The sequence below is a fragment of the Chiloscyllium punctatum genome, chromosome 29 (assembly GCF_047496795.1).
Source record: "Chiloscyllium punctatum isolate Juve2018m chromosome 29, sChiPun1.3, whole genome shotgun sequence".
Classification (NCBI taxonomy): domain Eukaryota; kingdom Metazoa; phylum Chordata; class Chondrichthyes; order Orectolobiformes; family Hemiscylliidae; genus Chiloscyllium; species Chiloscyllium punctatum.
Window position 1 is genome coordinate 78,274,481 of NC_092767.1, and position 8,538 is coordinate 78,283,018.

The following is an 8,538-nucleotide window of genomic DNA, read 5'->3' on the forward strand; positions in this document are numbered from 1 at the left end:
CTCAGAGGGAGCTGCAGGATCTCCCGGAATTCAGCCCGAACTCTGACACGTGCTTTGGAGGAAATAGGTTTTAGAAACAGAAATCCTGGAGAAAGAAAATAAACTGGAGTTTGGAAAATAGTTGTTAAAGGCAATTAGAGTCATGGGGATATACACCATTGACACAGACCCATCGGTTCAACTGGTCTATACCGACCAAATATCCTCAATTAATTAGGTCCCATATCCCTCTAAACCTCTTCTATTCATACACCCATCCAGGTGCCTTTAAAATGTTGTGGAACAAATAAAAACAGAAATCGCTGGTGAATCTCAGCAGGTCTTAGTTAAAATTTCTGCCCGACCTGCTGTGCTCTTCCGGCATCACTCATCCAGAATCTGGTTTCCAGCATCTGCAAGTCATTGTTTTTACCAAAGTTAAAAATCACACAACGCCAGGTTATAGCCCAACAGGTTTATTTGGAAGCACTGGCTTTCGGAGCGCTGCTCCGTCATCAGGTGGTTGTCGGAAAGCTAGTGCTTCCAATTAAACCTGTTGGGCTATGACTTGGTGTTGTGTGATTTTTTAACTTTGTCCACCCCCGTCCAACACCAGCATGCCCAAATCATGACTCAGCAGGTCTGGCAGCCTTTGTGAGAAAGAAAGCAAAGTAAAGGTTTCGAGTTTAGTGTGACTTTTCTTTGGGTGAAAAGGGTTGCTTATTTCTAAGTCTGCAGTTCTTTGTTTTATTCAAAGGAATTGGGGTTTGGGCACTTTAAATCTGTTGTTAAATATTGTGTGCAATTCTGGTCTCCTTCCTATCAGAAACATGTTGTGAAACTTGAAAGGGTCCAGAAAAAAATTACAAGGATGTGGCCAGGATTGGAAGGTTTGAGCTGTAGGGAGAGGTTGAATAGGTGAGGACTGTTTTCCCTTGAGCGTCGGAGGCTGAGGGGTGAGCTTATAGAGGTTTATAAAATCATGAGGGGCATGGATAGGATAAATAGACAAAGTCTTTTCCCTGGGCTGGGGAGTCCAGAACTAGAGGGCATAGGTTTAGGGTGAGAGGGAAAAGATATAAAAGAGACCTCAGGGGCAACCTTTTCACCCAGAGGGTTGTATGGAATGAGCTGCCAGAGGAAGTGGTGGAGGCTGGTACAATTACAACATTTAAAAGGTGTCTGGATGGATATATGAATAGGAAGGGTTTGGATGGATATGGGCTGGGTGCTGGCAGGTGGGACTAGATTGGGTTGGGATATCTGGTTGGCATGGACGAATTCGAATGAAGGGTCTGTTTCCATGCTGTACATCTCTATGACTCGAAATAATGAAAATGGAGACATGAGACATTCACAGTTCAGTTATTGTCGTGAAAATGGACTTTCAAAACGAATTTGGCAAAATACAAAAATAATGGACTTATTACCAAACACCATTTGGATAAATGGAAAGAGGCTGCATAGATACAAAAGTGATTAAGTGGCAGAAAGTGGTGTAATGGTGAAATATAGTTTCTCAGACCAGCAGATGCGGCAATATTCAGATGATGGTATTTGGACCACTGCTCATTGATGAACTGGACTAAAGTGTACACAGCATACTATCAAAGTTTGCAAATCACACAAAACTCAGAAGCATAGTGACTGGCGCAGTGGTTGAGAGGATTTATACCGCAGTGGGGATTTCTACCTCTGAGCCAGAAGCTCCAATTCCAGGTCAAACACCATAACTACATTGTTATGGAATTTGTGTTCATGTTGGCCAAAAAGGCTGACAGCAGGTAGTGAAAGAATGAGAGTCTCTTTGTCAGCCATCCTACAGAAGACTATTTCAGATATTTGGACCAATTCAATGGACGTTCATGGTCCAATCCTCAGAAACAAGGATAGAGCAAAAGAAACAAACAGGTCTTGTAGGTAGTGGTGGAGTTCAGGAGTGGCTAGTGAAATAGCCAGGCATATGCTCAATGAAATAAAATGCAAAAAAAGTTTAATTTCGGATTAAAAAATGAGATCGAAAGATTATTTTTTAACAATCCAGTTATCGAAGGGTGCAGTTTCAGAGACTCTGGGTTCTTCATAAAAACAAATTTCTGGAAGGGATAGGACAATTTCGAAAGGCTGTTTCAAAACAAACTTTGGGTTGAACATTTATAAATCACTGGTTAGCCCCAGCCGAAGCATTTGTGTTTGAATTCCAGACATCCCACTTTAGGGAGAGTATAAGTACCTTTAGAGAAAAACAACTCTGAGAATGCTACTAGGTGTTATGTTTGTGGAGCCAATCGATACCAGGTAATGGTTGGGGTAGATTACTGCCACCAATCCTCCTTTATATACAGTGTCTGTTTGTTTAACAGTATCACAGAGTTCTTCACAACACAGTTATCATCTATCTATTCCGCTCCTATTTTCTAACATTTGGCCATGTATGCTATGCTGTCTTGGGTGCTCATCTAAATACTTATTAAATGTCCACAACTCTTTTAAGTAATGTATTCCAACCTCTGGGTGAAACAATATTTCCTCAAATTCCCACTAAATGGCCTGCTCTTTACATTGAAACTGTGCCATCTGGGTTATTGCCACCATCTACTAAGGGAAAAACATCTACTCTGTCTATTCCCCTCGATCTTTGTACACCTCAGTCAGATTCTATCTCAGTTTTCTCTGCTCCAAAGAAGCCAACGCCAGCCTATCTAGTGTGTTCAAAGTTTGGGAGAAGATTTGTAGCTCGGGTGCTCGTTGTTGTGGTTCTGTTCGCCGAGCTGGGAATTTGTCTTGCAAACGTTTTGTCCCCTGTCTAGGTGACATCCTCAGTGCTTTGGGGCCTCCATTGTGTCTTCATTGTTGAATCTCCTCTGCACCATTTCAAATGCAATCGCATCCTTCCTATAATGGTAGAGGACGAATGACGAGTGGTTCTTAATAAGAGGCACTTTTCTTAAAATGATGCTTTTGTTACATGATCATAATAGGTACAAGTCACACAATCTTAGTCATTTTGATTAGGAGGTGCAAGTCCCTCCTGCTTCAGAGATGTTCGTTTCTGAACAGTCTGTTTATACAATATCTAATGTTATTAATTTTGTGTAACTAGCCAATCAGGAGCCTGTGAATGACATGCCTGACCCTAATGGGATCTTGAATTGGACTCCCTGATTCTGCATGCAAGGCTGCACAACATCATGAGGATGGATGAAGCCTGAGGCTGTCTCCAACATTAAATGTTTCAGAATTATTACCTTATACAACATCTCCCATCTTTTCTCCCCATTATTAATATTTAGGTGTATCATTGTTTTTACATGAATCACTACGCCATCAGCCCCACCTCTACATCCCTCCCCGAGTTATTGACTTCACAAAGTCAGATTGTTTGGAGGCTTAATCATTCTTCCAGAATGGCACTATGTTTGGAGTTGGAAGATTGGTAAGTCTTTGCCATGAGGACTGCACTTTCTGACTTTCAGGAAATAGTTTCTCCACTGGACAATTTATTTTGTCTCTCGGCTATCCTTTGCAGACGATATGATTCCTGCTAAATGCACAAGTTGATCATTACCATATTGGGAGGACCCAATCACCTGAACTCCCTTTGCAGAGGAACTATTCCTTGCTAACTCAGGTTATTGGCCCCTAACCCCAACTGGATAACCGTTAAACTCATGAATGTCCATCATGGAGGATGACTGCTCTGCTGAAACAAGAATTTTCTTCCTTGCAATATCCTGAAGGTTCCGACCTGGTAATTTCTTCTTTTTAATAGTGTTATGGACCAGGCCAGACCCCCTAAAAACACTTCAAGAAAGTAGCCCAGATGCTAACTTTGTTAGTTGTTCCAAGCAGGTGGATTGCGGATATTCCAGGAGGAATGCAGTTGGTCAGACCATGTGTTTTAAACAAGACAGAATTTATTGACAAGGTTATCAAATGAAACACAAACAAAAGAAAATAAAATACTGAATAACTTAACCCATATGAAAACCCAACAGATCATCCCAACTTAATGATGCTGTTCCAAATACTTGCAACAATCCCCATAAATACCCCTTGGCACAAAAGGTAAAATCAAATACAGGGTCTTACAGAGAGAAGTCAGAGAGAGAGAGGAAGATCAACCTGGAGCTGCTTTTCTGGGGTCCAGCAGCTTCTTCAACACTACTGCTAAAAATAAAACAAACCAGAGTAAAGCTGAACTGGGAGGACTGGATATTCCCTTTTCATTGTACAAGTGCTTATTTTCAAAAAACGCAAAAGCCTGTTCCCTGAGGCAGTACCTGTTAGCTATAATCAAACTGACCCTAAAACCCTTAGACTTGCCCGAGTTTATGTCTTTTATAACCTTTCTGAAAAAAAAGGACAGCATAACCTTTTTAAAGAAGCAGCAATGTCATAATAGAGTCCTCAATCTGTCAACATTGGTCTGGCTCCCATGGAGTCATGTGCAGTTCATTTGCATTTTGTTCAAGTAAATCTTTACTTTCAATCTGCTGTTAGTATGTGAACTCTTTACTTAAACCTATTGAGTTTTGGATGCATAGTTTCATTTGCCCTCTGTGATGTCCTCCAGGTGAACTAGGCATTTTCACATCCGATTGCTTACTTAAGTTCACATCCCAGTTGAATGTAATACTGGTCAAACCAGGTCCCAGAATGAAAGCTTTATAGATCATAGTTTTTTTAATTCAATTAGTTAGCATGGTGTCAGCTAGTGCAATGTTTTCAGACAAGGGTGCTGATTTGCTTTAACAACAGAACAGAAGTTTATTACACAAAAGAACAAATGACAAAGAAAGTATCTAAATATATATAAAATATCTCAAAACAGACAGAAAAATGAAGTTCAAACTGTTTCTCGACACTATCTGTTAACAGAGACTCAAATTCAGAGAAATTACACTCTAATCTCAACTCAGTCAATTATTTGGCTCCTTACACTTACTTTGGTGTGGGCTGTGGAGACAATTTGATGAATTCTTTCAAAGTGTAGTGCCATGAGCTTTTCGCAAATCTGAAAGTCTAAACTCAGTCAGTTCTAATAGTCTATAAATGTCTATCCAAACACCCCTGGTTTGTAGGACTCACAAACTAAACCCTTCTGCTGAAGTGAATTGTTCTAGGCAAGAAAATTAAACTGACATCTAAACTCAAGACTGCAGTCTTCTGAACTGAATTAAAAAGAAACTTGCTCATGCTAGATTCTTCTGAACTGTGAAAAAGGACTAATTGGCCTTATGTGTTTACTCTTCCTGTCATAAACCAAACAGCATAAACATGTTTCCATTAACACCAGAGAGACCCATGGTCACCTGCTCTCTGACAAAAATTGTTTCAGAAGAAATCTCTGACATTTTTTAAGAAAAGGAAACCCTTCACTCAAGTATCCTACATTCATCTGCACCTACATTGAAAATCAAATTCGAAAAATTATGTTATTAGATATCGATTATATACCTTTCATGACACTTAGCATTATCTCTGTCATTGGTACTAATAATTCTTTTTTGAAAGACAAAAGATGGAAATGTTCACGAATTTGAGGTAGCTCATCTCTCATGTCAAAGTCAAATCTGCTATAGCTATTTGTTTACTAGAATGTTTTGCTGTCTGAACAACTTTGGTTAAAGATTCATCAATGAGCTCAATTGGATTGTACTCCTCATTCTTGCTCTCTGCGTATTTGCTTCTTCTGTCAATCCTTGTTGGTTTTTGACACCTGAAGGTTCTTCAATGATTAGGGAATTGGAAAATACTTCTACCAGTCCTATAAAGCCAAGGACTTCCTTCCTGTCGAAACAATTCTTTTAGGCCAATAGAGATAATGTCAATGGATTCTTTGTCTATTTAGGTTCAACCATGAGTCGAGAGTCAACAAAGAAATCTTCTGTTGGTTGACCCTATACTGATTGGCCAACAATGTTGGATCAGTTTCTCTCTCAGAACTAGTCAAACTTTTTCCAATCTTTCAAAGGTTGTTGAGGTTGAGATATACATACAGGCTCAAAAGTGAGATGTGTTGATTAAGAATGGTGTGTATGTGAAGACACCATGGCTTTAAGAGGTGTATTTTGTCCTCATTTCTTTATGAGTGAAGGTTGAGACAGAGGTACAAAACAGTCTGCTCCAAGCCAATAAAGGAAACATCTTGTGAGGCCTTCGTTTTTTTTAAAAGTTGGAATAATAGAAACAGCCTGAATGGGTGGCGTCAAGCATCCACAAAATCAGAATTTTGAGTTTTCTGCATTTGCTGGGGTTTTGAAGCTAAATCTGGAAGCTCTTATTCCTGTGTCTGTTACAGCTAAAAGCTGGGTTTCTCTTCTTACTGCTAGAATTGCATGGGAGGCAATCTATTTTACTGAATTTGCCTTTGCCAAGGGTGTGTTTATGGGATGAAATTAAATTGGAACAGTTAATCAGTTGTAGCTAACATTTATTATATTGTTAAGCATTTCAATAGTTAGTTATGCCAATTCTTTTTTTCTGTCTGTATTTAATTGTAGTATAAAACTAAAATGTGTTTTGATTAGAGTCAATAGTTTGACTAATCAAATTGCATGTGGAACACAATGCCTTATGCTTACCTTTAAAATAAAAAAAATTCAGGGTCTAGGCTATCTTCTTCGTATATTTTGAAGGCGTTTAGTCTGGTATAACAGGAGCTTCAACTCTCAAACTCTTTCTGTTGCAGTTATTTATAGTATATCTCTTGAGATATTATTCCACCTTCAGCATGTTGTACAATCCTTGGGTTGTAACTTTGATTTATTCAGCCATTTACTCAGTCTTGCATCAAGCTTAAAATCAATGAGATGCCCATTCATGTAAGCAAGTTCTATTAAACTCAAGTTGGCGGGATGACCAATTTCCCCAAGAACGCCTCAGGCATCTTTTCCAATGATGATAGTTCCATCATATCATCTTTGTATGAGTAAGCATTGTCCTTTTCCTGTTTTAAAACTGTGTCCGTCTGCACATTGTCCAGAAATGACCTACAGTTCTTTATTGATTACTATTTCCCCCTCATAGCTGGGCACTGCCTGTGAGGCTTTGTTATTCCACAGTGCTGACACTGTTAAGTTTCCATTGTTTGGCCTTACTTGTGTTGGTTTGTCACATGTGTCTTTACAGTGTTTATAAATTATAAAGTTGTCTGCCCAAATTCATGCTATATGGAGAGCTGACTGCTGGTAATAGAACATAGGAATCCTGTGCTCATGTTCAAGGATTCCTTGAAGAAGCCCCTATCTGTGTGGCAATGGGAACTGCAAGCCATCGATTGTGATGCCTAAAGTTTCTACATCAGGAGTGCTACAGATACTTTGACAGTAAAAGAGCCAGCATAAAAAAGGCTTATCCAATAGGTTCCAACGCGGACTACATCTTCACCTGCACTTACTGTAGGGACAACCTGCAAGTCATTGTTGGACTGACGAGCCATCAGTGGGCCGGCAACTGATGAATCCAACCTTCCTAAAATTTTAATCCTGCGAAAGAGAATTTTATAAAATGGATGAAGCCTTTCCTATGAAAAGGTTGTCCAACTCCTCTCAGGATTTGTCTGTGCTTCTTTCTGGTTTCTGCCTCATGCATAATTTGATGTACTTGCTCCAAAATCAAGTCTTCTTTGGCATGTAATAAATCTGACAAAGATTCATCAATACTTCTGCCAATAAATCTTATGAATTCTGATTTCAAACTCCATAGTCACAGCTTTCCATTAATCAGTAGAAGGCATGAACACAGTTAACTGTGGATTTCCTTGGTCACTAAACTCCTTAGTTAAATCTTGTGCTTTCAAAAAAATGTATTTGTTCTCACAATAAAAGAATTATCAAAGTCTGCTGACACTTCTTCAAAAGTATCTGTGTTTTCCTTTACATTTTGGTGTTTTATGATGGCTTCCATTATAAGCCCTGCTGCATAGAAGAATGCATTTACTTGTTCAGCTAGAGTTTTAGCATTAAATTTTGAAGCAATTCTGTGTTTTAAGAATTGTTTTCCAATCCTGTATTCTGTTTGGCCCATCTCTGACACCTGATCTAAGAGGTAGTATTAGGTCTTTACTATTCCTTCTTACCATGGTAATTTATTCCTATTACTTTAAAGCCATTTTAAGTTTGCAGTATATACAGTAAAGTTTTAAAATTTTGTGTTACAGCAATGCCATGTTGTGCTTGCTTCCAGGATGAAAGCGAACCTTCCAGCTCGGCGAGCAAACCTACATCCATTGTTTCCAAGATTTTGCACCATTATAGCAATGCTTTACTATTTTCTTTTAATAGTTTCAATCCTCTTAAATAGCAATAGTGTATGCCTGTACTGCTTACTGAAGGATTGCCTGTCCTTTTACAATCAAAGCAGGAGCTTTTCCTGCCCTTTGGGGATGAGGTGGAGCTTAGCTGGTCCTTCGCAGATGAAATGGATGCTTTCCTCCCTTTCACACCTGCTCCACAATACTTGACCCTGTGTCCGATTTTATAAATAAACATCTGTGGTCAGTAGCCTTGATAAATCTTCCCATCAAATCTGTGGTTTAAATTTCAGATCTCCTGT